We start from the raw sequence: 20,538 nt of genomic DNA, 5'->3' as shown, positions 1-20,538 counted from the left end.
ATGCTTGTCTAACGTGTGCAAGGGCCTGGGTTCAACCCCTAGTGGGGGAAGTATAGGGAAGAGGAGAAAGAAAAAATGTTAAAAAAAATAGGAAGAGGCATTTTACAGGAGAAAACACAAATGACCTGTTAAATATATAAAAATATACCCAACATCATTAATAAAAAGAGAAAGACAAATAAAACCACAAGTTGCCATTTCATATCTACTAGCTTGGAAAAAATTAGGAGACAACATGTTAGTGAAATGTTACTACTAAACAGCATTAGGACTAGAAGTTAGTAAACTACACTTTAGAGAAGACTTTTGCATTATTTTGTTCTTATGCCCTGTGACCAATAATTCTACTCCTGGAAACATGGTCAGAATATATACAGAGACATTTATAATAGCAAAAAAGAAAAAAGAAAGAAAGAAAGAAAACAGCTAAATGTCCATTAAAATAGAGTAATGAATTGTTATGCAGTCATACAGTAGACTACTATTCTGTAGTGAAATAGAAAACCACAGCTCCAGGTCTGGGGTTATGGCTCAGTTGGTAGAACACTTGCCTAGCATGTGTGAGGCACTGAATTTCATCCTCAGAACTACAAAAAAGTAAAATAAAGGTATTGTGTTCATTTACTATAAAAACATTTAAAAAATAAACAAACCACAGTTCCATGCATCAACATGGATGCAGCTGATTATGTTTTCCAAAGATGGCCACTACAATATATCCCATTTCAGATGGTCTTGTCACTTTTTTTTCCTGTTCTTTTTCTCAGTACTTGGGATCAAATCCAGGGGCACTCTACCACTGAACCAAATCCCCAGCCCTTTTAAAAATTTTTCATTTTGAGGGGCTGGGGATGTGGCTCAAGTGGTAGCTCGCATGCATGCATGCGCGCGGCCCGGGTTCGATCCTCAGCACCACATACAAAAAAAGATGTTGTGTCCGCCGAAAAATAAAAAATAAATATTAAAATTCTGTCTCTCTCTCTCTCTGTCTCTCTCTTTAAAATTTTTTTTTTTTCATTTTGAGACAAGGTCTCACTAAATTGCTGAGGCTGGCCTCAAACAACAGCCTCCTGAATAGCTGGAATTACATGTGTGGAGATTCTGGATCTGATTTAACCTTCTCTCTTAGCTGGCTCCCTCTGACACTGCTCCAGCAGAAGGCGAAGGGGTCACTTCATTACTGTGAGTGAGAAGGGGAAGGGGTCACTTCATTACATTCAGTACTCCTCTCAATGGTACTGCATCCGTTGACACTTTCTTTCTTATCTCCTTCCTTTGGATTGGATACAGGACCTCATGCGTACTAGGCAAGCTCTCTACCACTGAGCTACATCTAGGCATACAGACCCTTAGAAGCACTGATCTCTGCGGGGAGGGGATGGCCTTGAGGCTTCCAAAAGCCCTCCACTGGCTGGGAGGGGAGGAAAGTCTCCTTGCTGCTCTCTGCTAGATTCCCATGTACACCATGCTATTCAGAATGCTTCTTCTGTGGAGAGAGAGGATGATTTGGGAGGAGATGCCGGAGGCTTCAGAGAATGTTTATTTTTTTTCTTGAGTGATAGGTATGCAAGTGTTAGTTTTATTATTATTTAAACTATATGTACAAGAGAAACTCTTCTATATTTGACATATTACAGTATTAAATAGAAAACTACAACAAAATAGAACTTAGAATATTAATAAAGTAGTTGAGTTCCTCAAATAACAAATAGATAACTGGGTGTGGTGGCACACACCTGCAATCCAAGTTACTGGGGAGGCTGAAGCAGAAGATTCACAAATTCAAGGTCAGCCTGTGCCGAAGTCCAGCTGGGCAAAATAACCGGGAGGTGACAAGCAACTTGAAAGTTTAAGTGGGCACTGCTTTATTACGGAACAACGGTGGTGTATAATACCTAACTGATTACACACAGCTTGACTCAATTAGCATCATCCAGATACAGCAATCAACCAATAAGGAATCCTCACCATCTTAATGGCTCGGTGGCGTTGCCTCACAAACCACTCCTCCTGGCAAACTGCCAGGCGCCATCTTGACTTGATTGCGACCCCCAACAAGCCTGGGCAACTTATGCAAGACTCTGTCTCAAAATAAAATTTATAAAGGGCTAGGCGTGTAGCTAAGTGGTTGAACAACCCTGGGTTCAATCCCAGGGCCACAAAACAAACAAACAAACAAACAACAACAACAACAACAAAAAAAACAATAGCCTGCCGGGTTTCTGATCTTGAGACTGACTAAAAGGCTCAGGGGTCACTCCAGTTAAACTGGGCTAACTGGGCTGCAGGAAATAACCACACAAGAGACACAAATACCTTTTTGTTTGGGGTCGCTGTGATAGCTCCTCTGACCTTAAGGGTCCGCAGAAAGAGAGAGCGAGCACCGGAGATTGAGACCCATTTTATTGAGGAGAAGCTATTCAAATGAGGCAAGGGGTCAGGTTTCAGGGGGCTGAGTCTATCTTCATGATGTCCACTGTCAGCAGGTTGACTGACACCTGGGTAGGCCACACCCAAGGGCACAGTAAGAGAAGGGGACACACACAAGGCACTTCCATGGAAGATTCTATCCTAAACAGGGCAAGGGGTTATATTACAAAGGAACTGGTGAGTGTAGCTTCACCCATGGGGCTGTAGCAAGACACACCCATGCAGAAGACTCTGACCCTCGGACCCAAAAAGGGTGGGGAAAGCTCTGCCACATTTCTGCGACTGAGCGCCTCAGCACCCAGCCATGAAGTGTGACTCAGTCACATGTAAGGATGGTCTCCCACAATAGCCACCACGTATAGTATTAAGCATTATTTTTGTGTTGGGCCTTGTGCTAAGCACTTCCATTTATCATCTTATTTACTCCTATAATACTCTTAAGGGGTAGATATTAACCCATTTTTCAGATGAAGAAGTTCGGGTCCAAAGAAGTTAATTCACTTTCTCAGAATCAGGAAGTAGTATGTGGCAGTGATGGTTTTGGGGCCCAGGCCTGTCTGCAGAGCCCAATCTCTTCAACTCAACATCTAGCCTTCTGGATGAGGTTGAAACCAATGACCATTTATTGTAATCATCACATGCCAGGCACCAGCCACAGCTGGTACAATCTGGCAGAGAACATAGGACTCAGACAGGAAGGTAATGTCCTTTGGGAAAACCTATGGTCAACATGAATACAACTGGTAGCTATATCCAAACTGTCAGGATTCACCCAGGTGAGCTCTGGACTAACAGTCAGGTAAGAGTGATGGCTGAGGCCTGTCAAACCATATGGTGTCTTGCCTTCTGTTAGAGTAAGGGATATCAAGAGTGAGACAGGAGCTGTTGGAGCTGGAGGGATGGAATGGCCTCTGGAAAAGGAGGAAAACATCAGAGCTAGCAACTGAGGCAGGGGCCAGAACCCTGGTCACAGAAAGTGGGGCCTACCTATGCCACCACTTTCTCTGTGGCATAGAAGTTGAGTCATGATGTATTGAGGTTTATAACTCATGAATTGTGACCTTCTCAGGGAGCTGTAGGCCCCGCCCTACACAGCCTGTCCAACAATGGGTGACAAACACCTGCCTATCCCCTATAGGGACTCAGAAGCCCACGTGGTCACTATGCATGGAATGGTGGCAAGGCCAATAAGATGGGATTTCCTAGGAGGGATTGTCAACTCCTACTGCAGGGCTGCAAACCTGGGCTGGGAATCCCGAGTGGCCTGTAGCTCACAGGCAAACTCAGAATATTTATGACCTCAGATTCAAGCTTCATCCCCACTGCTGAGAGCCTGAGTAGGATGTGGGAGCATGGTCAGGCACGCTTGCATTCCCTTTCAGACACCAAAACCCTGGGAGGGCAGGAGCAAAGCAGAGAAAGTGATCAGGGTGGCAGGAGCCCCATACTTTTTCCTTCCTGGATGCTGAAAGGGAGCCCCAGCATGTCCAGGGATGGGAAAGGGCAATACCACAAGTGGTAGTGGCCTGTAATGTGGTCTGGCTATGGATGCTGGCCCAAATAGATGGTGCCTTTGGAATTTATTATAAAATATTCCACTTTTCTCTTTAAAGCTTTTTTTTCTCCTCCTCCGTCTCCTGCTCCTCCTCCTCTTTTTTTTTTTTTTTTTTGTTGTTGTTTTACTTTTTTTTTTTTTTTTTTTTTTTTTTTTTTTTTTTTGGTACCAGGGATTGCCCATGGGCCACATCCTCAGCCCTTTTTAATATTTTATTTTGAGACAGGGTCTTGCTGAGTTGCTGAGCCTGGCTTTGAACTTGTGATCCTTCTGCCTCAGCCACCACTGCACGCTGGGATTACAGGCATGCACCACTGCACCCAGCTCATAATGCTTCTTGTCTTTTTTTTTTTTTTTTTTTTTTAAAGACTTTAAATTAGGGATGAGGTTGTGACTTAGTGGTAGAACTCTTGCCTAGCATGCATGAGGCATTGGGTTCCATCGTCAGCATCACATAAAAATAAAATAAAGATATTGTGTCCATCTAAAACTAAAAAATAAGTATTAAAAAAATTTTAAATTAATTAATCATTTAAATTGTCTCCATTTTCCATGTTTTTATTGGTGCATTATACATAATAGTGGGAATGCATACAATATTACAATATATATAATTTGGTCAATATTGTTTCCCAGTATTTTCCCTTTTCCTCTCCTCCTCTACTTCTTGTCTTCAGATCTGTATTTCTAATTTTAATGTGTCCTTATCAGTTTTCTTTAGATAAGAGTTTACATGATATATTGCTTTCTAGCCTTTTGCCTTCACCTCTTTATATCCCATTTAAATTATGCCTTGGGACACAGCAGGGTTTGATTTGTTTTATAACTTGTCTGATGATATTTGTGTTTTAATTGGTGTATTTATGGTATGTACATTAATTGCAATTACTGATGTAGTTGGGTTTATTTGCTCTTTGTTTTCTGTTTATCTTTTTTATTCCCTTATTCCTCCTTTTACACCTTCCTTTGGATTAGTCAAGGGTATACACACACACACACACACACACTCACACACACACACAGACTAACACACATCAGGGATTGAACCCAGGGGCACCCTTTTTTTTTTTTTTTTAAGAGAGAGTGAGAGAGGAGAGAGAGAGAGAGAGAGAGAGAATTTTTAATATTTACTTTTTAGTTCTCGGTGGACACAACAGCTTTGTTGGTATGTGGTGCTGAGGATCGAACCGGGCTGCACGCATGCAAGGCGAGCGCGCCACCGCTTGAGCCACATCCCCAGCCCATCCCCAGCCTTTTTATTTTTTATTTTGAGACAGGGTCTCACTAAGTTGCTTAGAGCCTTGCTAAATTGTTGAAGCTGACCTTGAACTTGGGATCCTCCTGCCTCAAGCCTCCCAAGGCCCTATGATTACAGGTGTATGCCACCACACCCAGCTCAACCAAGTATATTTTTAAAACATTATTTCATTTTGTGCTACCATTAGCATGTTAGAGGAAAGTGCTATAACCATGATCATGGCTTTTTTGTTTTATTTTGACTGGACTTGAGCTTGTGATCCTCCAGCCTCAGCTTCCTAAATCACTGGGATTATAAAAATACCACATCCAGTACTTTTGTTGTTGTTTAAAATATTTGAAATTCATAATTAGATACATTTTTACATTTTGCAACACCCTTCATTCTGCCTGCAGTTCCATAAGGGACCATTTTCCTTCACCTGAAGAATTCCCTAAGTATTTCTTGCAGTGCAGATGTGTACTAGTAAACAAATCAAATTCTTAGTTTTTGTCTGTCTGAAAATATGTTTATCTTACCTTCATTTTTGAAAGATTTTTTGCTGTTATAAAGATATAAATGTAAATTGGTAAGATTTTTCTTTTTTTTTATTTAGCACTTTAAAGAATTATTTCATTGTCTTCTGGCTTCTGGCTTCTTCATGTGGCTGTAGTCAGCCACACGGATTGTATTGTTTCTTCTCTCTGAATCTCTCTTTCTCCTGGGTACTGGGAATTGAACCCAGGATGCTCTACCTATGAACTACATCCCTAGCCCTTTTTATGTTTTTATTTTGAGACAGGGTCTCCCTAAATTGCCAAGGCTGGCCTTGAGCTTGTGATCCTCCTGCCTCAGCCTTCCAAGTAGCTGGGATTACAGGCATATGCACACTGCACTCTGCCATATCTAGTGATTCTATATATCCTTGATTGTAGCTGCATTTTAGAATCTCTGAATTGTATTATCATCCTGTAAAGAGTGCTAGGTTTTGTTCTAGTAGGCATTTAAATTGCCAATGGGTCCCCTTCATCTGTGAATACTTGATTTTAGGCTTCACTAGGGTGGGTCATTTTCCCTTTGCCTTTTCTCCTAGGGGAGAGGCTTTACCCTGGTATCCCTGAAGGATTGATTCCAGGACTCCTCAGATACCAAATTTCATGGATGGTCAAATCCCTTGTGTAAGATGGTGCAGTATTTACATCTAACCTGCACACATCCTCCATGGTACTTTAAATCATCTCTATATTGCTTATAGATATAAATGCCATGCAAATAGTTATTATATTTTATTGTTTAGGGAATAACGATGAGGGAAAATAAATCAGCACATGTTTATTACAGATGCAACCATCAGAGACTTAACTGCATTTGTGATTCAGTTTGTGGTTGAATTTGGGGACGCAGAACCTGCACAAGGAGGCCACCTGCACTCTGAGGGTGCTGCCTGTTTTGAACCCTAACTGAAGCCCTGAGGTCCCCATAAAGACCTCTTCTCTTTTCCTGGGGCTGAACTCCATGTCCCTCTAGCACTCTCCCAAGTCTGTGCCCAGCTCCCAGCTTCTCCATGGTCATTCTCCGCAGGATCTTTCAAAGTCTCACTCTGAACATGTATGGTTAGGAGTCAGCCAAGGAAGCAAGTGGAAACTTCACACAGATTTTTGAATCCTGCTCTCCAAACCAATTGCAGATACCTATTATTTTAGCCAGTGAGACTGTCACTTCCGGCTTATCTACATCCCTGTACCTCTGCTTAGAATCTGGCCTGGGGGAGAGCACTCGTTAAACGTGGGCTCACCTCATGTGTGCTCCTCTCAAGGGTCATGGTGCTGCATTGGCTGCCATCCAATGCCTACAAACTGTTGCTCTATTTATTTTGCACACTTAGTTGCTCACCATGGAAGGGTAAATCTAAAATCAATGACTCCATCATGGCTGGAATCAAGTTCCTCCCTTAGGGATTCAAGAGGTTGAGGCCAAGTCAAAAGGGTGTGTATCAGGGAGGCCATGAGATGTCTGGACTCTGAGGTCATGCCCAGGGAGCTAAAAGCTGAGGAAATGGAAACAATGAGTTTGCATTTGAAGAAGAAAAAAAGCTGGACAAGGGTGGTGGTGAGAGAAGGGAACAGACCACGAGGGAACTCAGGAAACGCCAGCCCTAGGACCACCTACCAGGCCCTGTGTGCCCACTCCATGAGGCCCTACACCCAGTAGCACCCTCCAGCCCCAGGGTCCTGCCTGGTCAAGGTACAGATCCCACTTTTGTCTCCCTTACTAACTATAATCTCCCAGATTCCAGGAACCTGGTGGGAGCCAACTATCCCAAAAGACTCAACTTGTCTATAGCCATACCACCCTGAAAGTTTCCAATCTTATCTGATCTTGGAAGCTGAACAGGGTCAGGTCTGGTTAGTACTTCGGTGGGAGTCAAAAAGACTCAACTTGCCAGGCATGGTGGCGCATACCTGTAATCCAAGCAGTTCGGGAGGCTGAGATAGGAGGATCTCAAGTTTAAAACTGGCTCAGCAAAAAGTGAGGCACTAAGCAACTCAGTGAGACCTTGTCTCTAAATAAAATACAAAATAGGGCTAGGGATGTGGCTCAGTGGTTGAGTGCCCCTGAATTCAATCCCTAGTACCAAAAAAAAAAAAAAAAAAAAAAGGACTCGACTCAACTGCCCATCACCTCAACAACTAAAGAAATCAAGATACAGAGAGATTAGTCGACCTTTTGAGCACCACACAGTAATAAACTGTATAGGCAGGATGAGTACTTAGGCAATCTAAACTGGCTCTCCTACCTCCTATGAAGAAGCACCATGCCAGTTCCTTCTGAAAGAAGACCCCCTGGATATACCACTCCCCAGAAGCTGCCTCTGAGATGGAACTTCTTGTGTTTCTTCATTCTTGAAAGGCATGGGCTGCCGTGGGCCTAGACATGAGAGGGAGAGGTTATAACAGGCAGCTTCAGGCCTGGTTATGGTCCCAGTTTTGTTGATGATCTGCTAGGCAACCCCAAGCAAGTCCTTCCTCAAATACCTGCAAGGCTATTGTGAGTTGCTGATAAACCCACATGGGCAAGAGCCCTGAGGGGCTGCTGATGCCCAGCAGCACAGGGCCTGCCACTGACATTGCCTTGGATGATTCCACAAGGGCATGGTGGGCAGCCAGAAAGCCTCTGGCCTGCAACAAGGAGAGCAGCCTGGCTGGGCAGCAGCAGGCGTATGAAGTGCCAAGCCTCAGGGACCCCGGGGAGGGTGGGGCTCAGTAGGTGACTGGGAAAGGAGAATTGGGAAAAAGACATACTCTTTCAACCTGGGTCTTGCAACCAGAAAGACTGTGAGGGAGACACGGGGAGGAGGACAAGGGTCCATGTCCACCAAGGAGCAGCAGGACCCTGATACTGTTCTCTCTTCTGTTTATTTACATCTTTTTGGGTGCCATTTGTCATTCGAGTGGGGTTTCATTAAAAAACTAACCAAGTAAGAAAACAGGAGAATTTTGGAACCTCCCAGAAGGATGACTCCACAGTGACATGAGTCTTCACTGCTCTACGCTCCTTCAGTTTTCTTATTGCTTTGTCCAAAGCATTAGACCATCTTTGAGGAAGGTGTAAAAGAAGTCTAAAGGCATTTTCTTTGTTTGTTCTGTTTTGTTTTAAACTCTCATTGTATACAGCTGAGGATTGAAATTTTTTCATTTTCCTACAGATGAAAGAGAAGAAGACTGACAGAGGGAGACATTTCACAGTTGGAGGAATCAGGAGACAGATGAGTGTAACAGCAGACTCTAGACCGTCATGATGATGGTAAAATTATCAGATGAGCAACATCACACACTGTGAGTCTTCAGATGATGATATCATAGGTGAATTTTATCAAACTCAAGAATTACTCTTGGCCAGGCATGGTGCGCCCACCTGTAATCCCAGTGACCTGGGAGCCTGAGGCAGGAGGATCGCCTTTGAGGCCAGCTTTAGCAACTTAGTGAGACCCTGTTTCAAAATAAAAAAGGAAAAAAGGGCTGGGGATGTAGCTCAGTGGTTGAGAACTTGCCTTCAATCAAGAGGCCCTGGATTATATCCCCAGCACAGTGCGGGGGCAGGAATGAAAGAGAGAGAGAAGCAAGAAGGATAAAGAAATAAATAATAGGGCTGGGGATGTGGCTCAAGCGGTAGCGCGCTCGTCTGGCATGCGTGCGGCCCGGGTTCAATCCTCAGCACCATATACGAACAAAGATGTTGTGTCCGCTGAAAACTAAAAAATAAATATTAAAAAAAGGAAATAAATAATAATTATCCCCATTTTTTTCTACAGGGAATGGTGGGGGAGCAGAGAGGGACGGTCTTTGCCTAAGGTCATCTACCTCTTACTCTGTCCTGTTGCACTGAGTCAGCCTTTCCTGGGGCGTATAGTAGGTGCTGCCCCTACAGGGTAGGACCCTGGGCTGGACCTTAGCTGAGGAGGAGTCCAAACCCCTACTCCCCTCCTCAGTGCTTGCTCTTGGCTCAGCTCACCTGTCACCTTTCTTTGGGCCTTGGGCTCCTGAAGTTGTGGTTTTCCTCCGGGTGGTGACTCAGAGCCCATAGCCTGCCCTGCATGCCAACCTCCCCTCCCTTGGGCCTCACTGACTGCCCTGAGCAAGAGGCAACTGCGCTTCCCCTGAAACGGCAACCACAAACTGCCAAGTGCACTCACCTACCCTCTAACCCCACCCCACCCTTCAGTTGGGGTTGTCCTCACCCCAACTCTGGGCATCAATTAAAAGAGAACAGGGGGTTTTTCATACATCCATGGGCTTGGTGAAGTTTTGTTTTTTTTTTGTTTTCTGGTACTGAGGATTTACCCCAGTGGTGCTCTACCACTTAGCACTGTCCCCAGTCCTTTTTGTTTTGTTTTGAGACATGGTTTCATTATATTAGCCAGGCTGGCCTCAAATTTGCAATCTTCTTGCTTCAGCCTCACCAATTGCTAGATTACAAGCATATGCCACGGCACCCTGGTGTTTATGAGCTCAGCCTTCCCAGCATGAGGGTGGAAGATATTCCCATTTCATTGATGGGGAGAGTGAGGCCAACATGTTTTAGGGGCTACTTTCAGAGTCATTCATTCATTCATTCATTCACAAGCATTCCTCAAAGCTCTTTGAAACCCAGGATGGTGGACACAGAGACACAATGTCCAGGTGTTCCTCAGGGAAGGACTCATTGTTCTACCTGTGGGAGAGCCACCCTCCAGTATTGTCTCTGCTGCAGGGATTACCTCCAGGGATTGCCCCTGCTCCTTACCAGAGCTCCCGCCCTTCCCTGGATGGCCTATATCCTAGGCCTAATCCAGGTGGGATATAAAGGCCCGGCTAGGGGCTGGGGATGTGGCTCAAGTGGTAGCATGCTCGCCTAGCATGCGTGAGGCACTGGGTTCGATTCTTAGCACCACATAAAAAACAAAATAAAGATATTGTGTCCACCTAAAACTAAAAAATAAATATTGAAAAAAAAAAGGCCCGGCTATTTTAGCCCCACGCAGGGTTGAGACAGGCTATTCCTGCTTCAGAGCTCCCATGAGGCAAGCAAGGCTGGGCTAAGCCTGCACCGCAGCTCAGCTTCTCCCTCTGCTCAGTTCTGCCTCTTCCCTTCTCCAGGCTGTGATCACCACAGTTCCCCCCATAACCATCCTGCATGCTACCTCCAAGCCAGAGTCCTCTTCCCAGAGAACCCGCCCTGCAACTCTCGGCTTCCAAAACACTGTCATAGCAGAGAGGCACAGAAACAACCACAGTGGAGAAGAATGGTGACACAGCTCCCAGAGGTCCAAGAAGCAGTTTTCTTGTCTCATTGGGTGCATGGGCCACAGCATTCAGGACTGGGGATCAGCACCAAGGCAAGAGCCCATCTGCCTGTTTCCATCTGAATGCTATAGCCCATCATCCTTGGTTAGAGGAGGAGCAGGCTCTCCCCTTGTCTGCCATGAAGCTCTCATACCCAGATGGCTCCTATAAGCCCCCACGAGACTGCGCCCTCCCCAGTTTCTTCTCTAAATACATACCCTGACTGTGGGTCTAGACGCCATCTGCATTCTGAGCGACCAAGTGCCATCCAGAGCAGTTGCAGCCCTGGGGTTGCCCAAGACAGTTGCTCTGGATCTGGAGGGCTCTGAAGGGAGAGCAGATGCTTAGGCTAAGTAAGGAACCCCAAGATTGTGAGGGACACATCTGGGTTCCAAACCCACAAATGGAAACATTTCTAAGACAGCCACCAATCTCCACCCACCGTGGGGCTGACCAGGCAGCAGCTCTATACTAGGTTCTGGATTGTGCTCACTATGCCTCTGGTGATGAGGAACTCATCACCCTATGCCCCTCCAAGAGGTCCCTGGTTGGATACTTGATAATTAGGAAGATCTTCTTCCCTGGAACCCCATTCCTGTGTGTCCCTGGGCCTTCCCAGGCTCCTCTTCTGGAACTTGGACCCACGGGGCATGCTCCCTTTGTCCAAAGTTGTTTTTGAGCACCAGACATCCACACATGGAGAGATCACCATGGGAACTTACCATGGGGTCTTAGGAAAGTTCCTCTGCCAGGGCCTCAGTTCTCCATCTGTCCAGCTAGGGGGAGGGGGAGGGCTCATCTTTCAGCTTCCTGCCTGCCCTGACATTTGATGGCTTAGCAATAAAGAAATGTCATGATCCTCTGCTTGTCTCTACTGCCCTACTTCACCCTTGTCTTCTCCCCTCCAGGTCACCCAGCCCCAGCACCCTCCATTATCCTCCTGACCTGCCACCTCTCCTGGGCTGATGAGAGGTGAGAAGTGGGCCTTGATTCCCACCTGTCTGGGGAGGCCTGCCTGGAGCAGGTGCTACTCACTGAGCCAGGCAGCGGCTGCAACAAGTCAACATCTGGCAGGACTTGGAAATCACGTTGGAGAAAGCCTGGCCTGGCCAGGGGCAGGAAGGAAGGGTCCAGTGCAGGGAGCAGCCAGTTCAAGGCTGTGCCTACAAGTTTGGATTGGAGGAGCTTCTCACTTGCGGTAGAGAAGCCAGGACAAGTGCCAGCCATGCAGACTGCTGCATTCTGAGCAAGAGTGACTCATCGCAGACAATCTGCACAAAGTGCCCATTACTGCAAAACCCCCCCTGGCACAAAGACAGGCAATGGAAGTCAGACAGACTGAGCACAGGTTGTAGCTTTGAGTCTGGTAGAGGATGGAGGGAAACTGTCGGAGAATTTAGCCAGGCCACAGTCATGCCAATTCTGCCCCCAGAGACAGAATTTATGCAGCACTGGGAAGGGACAGCACCCAGTCATCCACATCCTCTGGGCCAGTCCAACCTGTGTTCAAGTTTATGTATTATTAAGGGAGTTGGTGGCAAGGGAGTGGGGCTCAGTCTACAACCAAGTTTAGCACCTCTTCTAGAATAAGGATCAGGGTTCAGTCTGTCACTCAATTAAGCTCACCCTCCAGATGGGATTGAAAGCCAATGCTTGGGTAGCATCATGGTGGGGAGGGGAGGGGATAAAGAGAGATAGGGAAGCATGAGAGCTAAGAAGTCCCTGGGTCTGAGGATAGCTGAGGACAGAGAATCAGATATCCAACTGTGCCACTAACTACTTATGTGATTTTGGAGGGTTCTCCCTTTTGGGTGGAAGGGTGGGGTGTCTCTCTTTTCTTGTGTATAAAATGGGAATATTTACTCATGTCCTGCCTGATAACAATCATATAACTTCATATTTCACAAAGCACCCTCTCTTTGACCTTCACAAGAACCCTTATCAATACCATCACCCAGGGCCACCTATGAGGGTGAGACTGCATTTCAGGTGATGCCTGAAGAAGTGGACAGGGTTATTTGCTGAATTCTTTGGGTTTTTGTTGTTGTTTGTTTGTTTGCTTGCTTTTGGTACCAGTGATTGAACCTAGGGGCGCTTAACCACTGAGCCACATCCCCAGCCCTTTTTTATATTTTATTTAGAGACAGGATTTCACTGAGTTTCTTAGGGCCTCACTAAGTTGATGAGGCTGGCTTTGAACTTGCGATCCTCCTGCCTCACCCTCCCTAGTCACTGGGATTACAGGCATGAGCCACTGCACACGGCTATTTGCTGAATTCTTAAAGGGGAATTGCTTCAGCAGATGGAAAAATCTGAAAAGGAAGAACCCTAGAATTGTCATGGTTTCTCCTCATCTGTCTTTAATTTTTATTTACCAAAGTAATGCAGGCAAATCACTTACAGAGTCTGTGTGCATATGGATTATAGCAAAAATAGCACTCTTCCTCTCTCCCTCCAACCTGCTCTCCCAAAAGCAACTGCTTCAACATCCTTTATTTTTTCTTCTGGTTTTTACCTTCTGCATAAAGCTATTACGCCTCTTGTACTGTCTCTTGACCTTCCTATGGTGATGGGCAAAGTTCAGTTACACCCTGTCTCCTGTCCTGGCATCAGCATCGTATCTCCACATTTTCTGTTTCTTCTTTAATCATAATAGTGTCCACAGCTAGCCAATTGTTATGCTATGACCACCTTTCCTTTCTTTTTTCAGCTTCTTTTCCCCATCAGATTTCCTCTTGTCCTTTAATTTCCATCATTTTAACTTTTTCACCTATGGGTTATTTAGAAGTGCCTGGTTTAATTTTTTCTAATTTAATTCAGTTGTGTGGAGGGAACATACTCTGAATGTTTTCACTCTTTAAATTTATGTAGTCTTGGTTAATGGTTTAGTATTTCTGTTGTCCTAGAGAATATCCCATTTTGGCTTGAAAATAATGTATAATCTAGTATTATTGAATTGAATGTTCTTTTTAAAAAAAAAAGATTTATTTTGAGACAGGATCTTGCTAAATTGCTGAGGCTGGCCTCCAACTTTCGATCTCTTGCCTCAGCCTCCTGAGCCCCTGAGATTGTAGGCATGTACTACCATGCCTGCCTTGCTCATTTCTTTCTGGGGATTTGAGTTATTTCCTTTCAGCATGAGGAACTTTTAATATTATTTCTAATAGGGTGGACTGAAGACAGTGAATTCTCTGAGGGTTTTTAAATTTGTTTTTAATCTTAAAAAGTCTTTGGTTTTACCTCATTTTTGAAGAATACTTTTGGGGGATGTGGCTCAAGCGGTAGCGCGCTCGCCTGGCATGCGTGCGGCCCGGGTTCGATCCTCAGCACCACATACCAACAAAGATGTTGTGTCCGCCGAGAACTAAAAAATAAATATTAAAAAATTCTCATTCTTTCTCTCTCTCTCTCTCTCTCTCTCTCTCTCTCTCTCTCTCACTCTCTCTTAAAAAAAAGAAAAAGAAAATGAAGAATACTTTTGCTGGTATGGAATTAGTGGTTGGGGTAGTGGCCTCACACACCCTGTCCTCTTGTTGCCTCTGAGCTCCGCCATTTTCAGGAGGTCAGCTGTTATTTGTGTTGTTTTCTTCTTTATACACAGGAGTTATTTTTCTCTTCTAGTGATCACTATTTCCAACTTCAGCAGTTTGATATGATGTATCTTGGTGAGGACCTCTGGCTTTGTCCTACTTGGGGTTTGTTGAGCTTCTTGGATCTGTAGATTGATATTGCATGGATTTGGCAGTTTTCAGCCATTATTTCTTCAAACATTTTTTTCTGACCTTTCTTTAACTCCTCTCATGAGAGTTCCACTACATGTGTGTTCACATGTTGGATGTAGTCCCACAGAATCTCTGAAACTTTGTTCATTTTTCTTCATTATGGCCTCCCTCATGCCTACCCCCCAAGATTACATGATTTCTATTGACCTATTTTCTTTTTTTTTTTCCTTTCTTTTTTTTTTTTTTTTTTTTGTGATACTGTGGATGGAAACCAGGGACACTACCACTGAGCCACATCCCCAGAAAATGTGGAGATACGATGCTGATGCCAGGACAGGAGACAGGGTGTAACTGAACTTTGCCCATCACCATAGGAAGGTCAAGAGACAGTACAAGAGGCGTAATAGCTTTATTCAGCCCTTTTTATTTAGTTTTTATTTTGAGACAGAGTTTTGCTAAAGATTGGCCTGGAACTTTGCCAAGATTGGCCTGGAACTTTCCGTCCTCCTGCCTCAGTCTCCCAAATCCCTGGGATTATGGGTGTGAACCACTGTACCTGACTCTTATTTTCTTTTTTTTTTTTTTTTTTTTTTTATTGGTTGTTCACAACATTACAAAGCTCTTGACATAACCCACTTCATACATTGGACTGAAGTGGGTTATGAACCCCCAATTTTACCCCAAATGCAGCTTGCAGAGTCACATCGGTTACACTTCCACATTTTTACATAATGTCCTATTGGTAATTGTTGTATTCTGCTACCTTTCCTATCCCCTACTATCCCCCCTCCCCTCCCCTCCCAACTTCTCTCTCTACCCCATCTACTGTAATTCATTTCTCTCCTTGTTTATTTTCCCATTCCCTCACAACCTCTTGTATGTAATTTTGTATAGCAATGAGGGTCTCCCTTCATTTCCATGCAATTTCCCTTTTCTCACCCTTTCCCTCCCATCTCATGTCTCTGTTTAATGTTAATCTTTTCTTCCTACTCTTCCTCCCTGCTCTGTTCATAGTTGCTCTCATTATATCAAAGACGACATTTGGTATTTGTTTTTTAGGGATTGGCTAGCTTCACTAAGCATAATCTGCTCTAGTGCCATCCATTTCCCTGCAAATTCTATGATTTTGTCATTTTTTATTGCTGCATAGTACTCCATTGTGTATAGATGCCACATTTTTTTTATCCATTCATCTACTGAGGGGCATCTGGGTTGGTTCCACAGTCTAGCAATTGTGAATTGTGCTGCTATGAACATCGATGTGGCAGTATCCCTGTAGCATGCTCTTTTAAGGTCTTCAGGGAATAGTCCAAGAAGGGCAATAGCAGGGTCAAATGGTGGTTCCATTCCCATCTTTCCCAGGAATCTCCAAACTGCTTTCCAAATTGGCCGCACCAATTTGCAGTCCCACCAGCAATGTACAAGTGTACCCTTTTCTCCACAACCTCTCCAGCACTTATTGTTGTTTGACTTCATAGTGGCTGCCAATCTTACTGGAGTGAAATGGTATCTTAGGGTGGTTTTGATTTGCATTTCTCTGACTGCTAGAGATGGTGAGCATTTTTTCATGTACTTATTGATTGATTGTATATCCTCCTCTGAGAAGTGTCTGTTCAGGTCCTTGGCCCATTTGTTGATTGGGTTATTTGTTGTCTTATTGTCTAATTTTTTGAGTTCTTTGTATACTCTGGATATTAGGGCTCTATCTGAAGTGTGAGGAGTAAAGATTTGTTCCCAGGATGTAGGCTCCCTGTTTACCTCTCTTATTGTTTCTCTCACTGAGAAAAAACTTTTAAGTTTAATTAAGTCCCATTTGTTGATTCTTGTTGTTAACTCTTGTGCTATGGGTGTCCTATTAAGGAATTTGGAGCCCGACCCCACAATTTGTAGATCGGATCCAACTTTGTCTTCTATCAGATGCAGAGTCTCTGGTTTGATATCAAGTTCCTTGATCCATTTTGAGTTAACTTTTGTGCATGGCGAGAGAAAGGGGTTCAGTTTCATTTTGTTGCATATGGATTTCCAGTTTTCCCAACACCATTTGTTGAAGATGCTATCCTTCCTCCATTGCATGCTTTTAGCCCCTTTATCAAATATAAGATAGTTGTAACTTTGTGGATCAGTCTCTGTGTCCTCTATTCTAAACCATTGGTCCACCCGCCTGTTTTGGTACCAGTACCATGCTGTTTTTGTCACTATTGCTTTGTAATATAGTTTGAAATCTGGTATCGCTATACCGCCTGATTCACACTTCCTGTTTAGAATTGCTTTTGCTATTCTGGGTCTTTTATTTTTCCATATGAATTTCATGATTGCTTTGTCAATTTCTACAAGATATGCCGTTGGGATTTTGATTGGCATTGCATTAAACCTATAGAGAACTTTTGCAAATTCATCATTTTTTTCTGCTATCTGAAATCTGTAGTTTAGTCTTTATAACAATCAATTTTTCAGTTTTTATCCTATTAAACTATAAAATCAACATTTCATTTTTTAAGTTTCAATTTCTGTATTGAGAGTCACTGTTGAATTGTTGTCATCATATTTTCCTTTAGTTTTTAAAAATATATATACAATAGGAGCTTTAGCTTGGTGCTAAATTGGTGCTAAATCTGACATTTGCACCAATCAGTTCTTAACGATTTCTATTTTCCTCAGTGTGGTTCTCATTTCCATGCTTCTTTTCTTACCTTATAATTTTTATTGATCATATTTTATAGTGTATCATCCTTAAAGAAAAAGGGGACAGTAAAACACATGTCCCTGATTGCCACCTTTGTGTCCCAAAAACCTAGCCAAGTTAAGGAAATAGTGAGATGGAGCCTGGGCCAGAATGTCCAGACACCTATTATCTTGAAGGACACTGGCTTTCTCTTATGCCTACCGGGAACTAGGGCGAGTTGATGTTATCTGTAGACAGCTACTCCCTCCGTGTACTCCAGCTCCTTGGGATGCTGGCCTTATTCACAGAGTAAGCAAGCTAATGCTGATGGTGTCACTGCTTCTGCAGCCTAACATACAAAACTCCTCTCTCTGTGGCAACTGGTGTGCAACTGAGGGCACTGTGGGAAGGATGCTGTCACTCATTCAGCTGGCTGCATGGGACAGAACACCCTGAGTGAGGGAAAGGAGGCACTGCTTGGTGAATCTCCACGAGGAGCGGGGTGCTACCTGTCCAGCCTGTCGCCACCGAGCTCTTTTTGGAGCAGCCACTGATGTCTTGCAGGTTTTCTCCAATAAATCATACGTCTCACGTGCTGACTCTGGGAACTTTCTTTGGCTTCTCCCACCTACCCCACAGCTCTGGCACAACTGGACTATGCTGTGGATATGACAATAGAAATTTAAATTATGATTTTATTTTTATTGGGTTTTTTTTTTTTTTTTTTGTAATTGACATGGACTTAAACTTCAGATCCTGTCTCCTCTGTGACATACTTCCACTGGTATCTTTAATTAGTTTCTTCTTTTTTTTTCTTTCTCTATATTTTTTCTGTTTTCTTCATGTGTGAGCGCGTGCATGATGCTGGAAAAAAACACAGGGCCTTGTACATGCCAGACCAGCAGCTCTACTGCCACGGAGCCTCCTCCCTGACCCTTTATTTACATTTTTATCCTAGCTTCCTGGAGATTGCCCTGAGTTGGCATAGCTCTGTATTCAGTCAATGATTTGGGAACAGTGTTCTAAATACTTACAGGCATTTGCTTATAAGCTGTCCACCCTCTGCCAGTTGATCTCTGTGTGAGGTGTGGGTTTGCACAAAGTTCATCCAATGTTCAAGGCTCCCTTGGCTGTCACATTCCAAAGGCTCCTGTGCTCCTTTGCACTTGTGTAGTTTCCCAGCCAGCAAATCCCGTACAGAGGGCTCATTTAGTCCTTCTATGCCTCTCATTTCTAGGCTGTTCCCAGGGACTTTCTGGTCTGCCCTTTTGCTGAGGGCCATTACCAAGTAGAAATGACGCATCAAAATTTCCTTGCTAGCGTACCCCATGTTAATGATTTCGCTGTTGACATTGCATGTAAGGTGACCTTGCTCAAAGACCAAGGCGGATCCGGGTTTAGAGCTGATCAGGTTTGAGGAAGTATCCCGGTCCTTGGGTTAAGGGCGTTCCCAGTTTAAGACCTTGGATTTTAGGGAAGTTCGATGTTGAGGATTATTGCTGCTGGAATTAGGGCATTCCTGCTGCCTGAGCTCCCATTGAGTTCTTGTGAGATTCAGAGAGCACCTTGGGAAAAAAGCCTCGTGGAGTAGGTGATTTGGGTGGCAGCAGAAGGGGATTGCCCCAGAACGTGTGTGGAGGCCGGTGTGAGTTCGGGAATAAAGATTTGCTGTTTGAATCTACAAAGCTGTGTGGTGGCTCGTGATTCTGTGCCCAGCCAAGACTGCGGCACCCTTTGCCCCAACCACGCTTCAACCACTGAGCCATATCCCCAGTCCTTTTTATGTTTTTATTTTGAGTCACAGTCTAAGTTGCTTAGGGCATCACTAAGCTGCTGAGGCTAGTCTTGAACTTGTGATCCTCCTGCTTCAGTCTCCTAAACCACCGGGATTACAGGTGTATGCCACCATGCCCAGCTTCCATTAGTTTCTAACTTTTTTCACCCCAGTTTTGGGGATTGAACCGAGGGGCTTGTGTATACTATGTAACTACTCTACCACTGAAGTACATACCCAACCCTTCTAAAAATATTGAGATGGGGTCTCACTAAGTCATCCAAGCTGGCCTCAAACTTATGATTCTCCTGCCTCTGCCTCCTGAGTTGCTGGGATTACAAACACGTGCCAGCATGCTGGCTTGTTTTCTACTTCTACTGGTGCTGCTGCTGGCTTAAGTTTTCAGCTTCTACCTCAGTTCAGGTATATCTTCTTTCATGAATTCACTTCTGGTTTTCACATTGAGCCTCTCTCTTGGTCATTATCAGTGACCAAGCTGGGAGACAATGGGGACAAGACAAGATAAGCCTGCAAAATTCCACTATTTTTTTTGAGAATTTTAATATTTATTTTTTAGTATTTGGCGGACACAACATCTTTGTTTGTATGTGGTGCTGAGGATCGAACCCGGGCTGCGCACATGCCAGGCGAGCGCGCTACCGCTTGAGCCACATCCCCAGCCCAAATTCCACTATTTTTGATATCTTGTAGTAGGGGTTCACTTGATGCTTTGACTATATCCCTTGTGGCTTTGAAACTTACATTTTTTCTTTTTACCAATCTTATTTTCCCTAAACTTCTTTTTTTAAAATTTTTTTTTAATATTTATTTTTTAGTATTTGGCGGACACAACATCTTTGTTTGTATGTGGTGCTGAGGATCAAACCCGGGCCGCACACATGCCAGGCGAGCGCGCTACCGCTTGAGCCACATCCCCAGCCCTTCCCTAAACTTCTTATCCCTGATCTTTTCCCTAAAATTCTGTCCTGATATTCTTTTTCCTAAACTTTTCCTCCATGATCTTCTTTTCCCTGATCTTCTCCTTCCTGATTCTTTCTCCCTAATCTCACTTTCTCTGAATTACCTCTTGAAAAGCCTCCTCTTCCTATGGATGGGCAGAATCTTGAGGTGTCTTGAGTGGCCAAAAGTCAAGATAACCACTTTCCAGGAGAGCCCTCACTGGAAGAGTTGGTTCAGGGGTGCTGGCCAGGTGAGATACAAAGGAGTTGGCACAAGAAAAGACACAGGAAATAACAGAAGCATTTTGTTACTGACAGAGAGAAAAGGTGTGTCCATGAGAACCAATAGAAAGTCTGAAGACAGCAGGGTGCTCAAC

The 20,538-nt window shown here is 44.2% G+C and overlaps 1 protein-coding gene and 1 long non-coding RNA gene across 3 annotated transcripts in view; one reads left to right on the top strand and one right to left on the bottom strand.

Annotated features, from left to right (window-relative positions):
* The window catches only part of LOC308647035, an 83,061-nt gene that overhangs the window by 16,816 nt on the left and 45,707 nt on the right, over positions 1-20,538 (bottom strand). The gene's annotated exons all lie outside the window — the stretch shown is intronic.
* The window catches only part of PPCDC (phosphopantothenoylcysteine decarboxylase), an 85,356-nt gene that overhangs the window by 54,143 nt on the left and 10,675 nt on the right, over positions 1-20,538 (top strand). Inside the window, exons 6-7 of one of the 2 annotated variants that reach the window (XR_014021566.1) lie at positions 8,929-9,058; positions 11,953-12,016. The gene's annotated coding sequence lies outside the window, so the exon portion shown is untranslated. Of the gene's footprint in view, positions 1-8,928; positions 9,059-11,952; positions 12,971-20,538 lie in introns of those variants that run through there. The other variant, XR_014021567.1, reaches the window with a different exon arrangement.

The sequence above is a fragment of the Spermophilus citellus genome (assembly GCF_964194105.1).
Source record: "Spermophilus citellus genome assembly, chromosome: 4".
NCBI lineage: Eukaryota > Metazoa > Chordata > Mammalia > Rodentia > Sciuridae > Spermophilus > Spermophilus citellus.
This window is presented reverse-complemented; position numbering and strand designations above follow the sequence as displayed.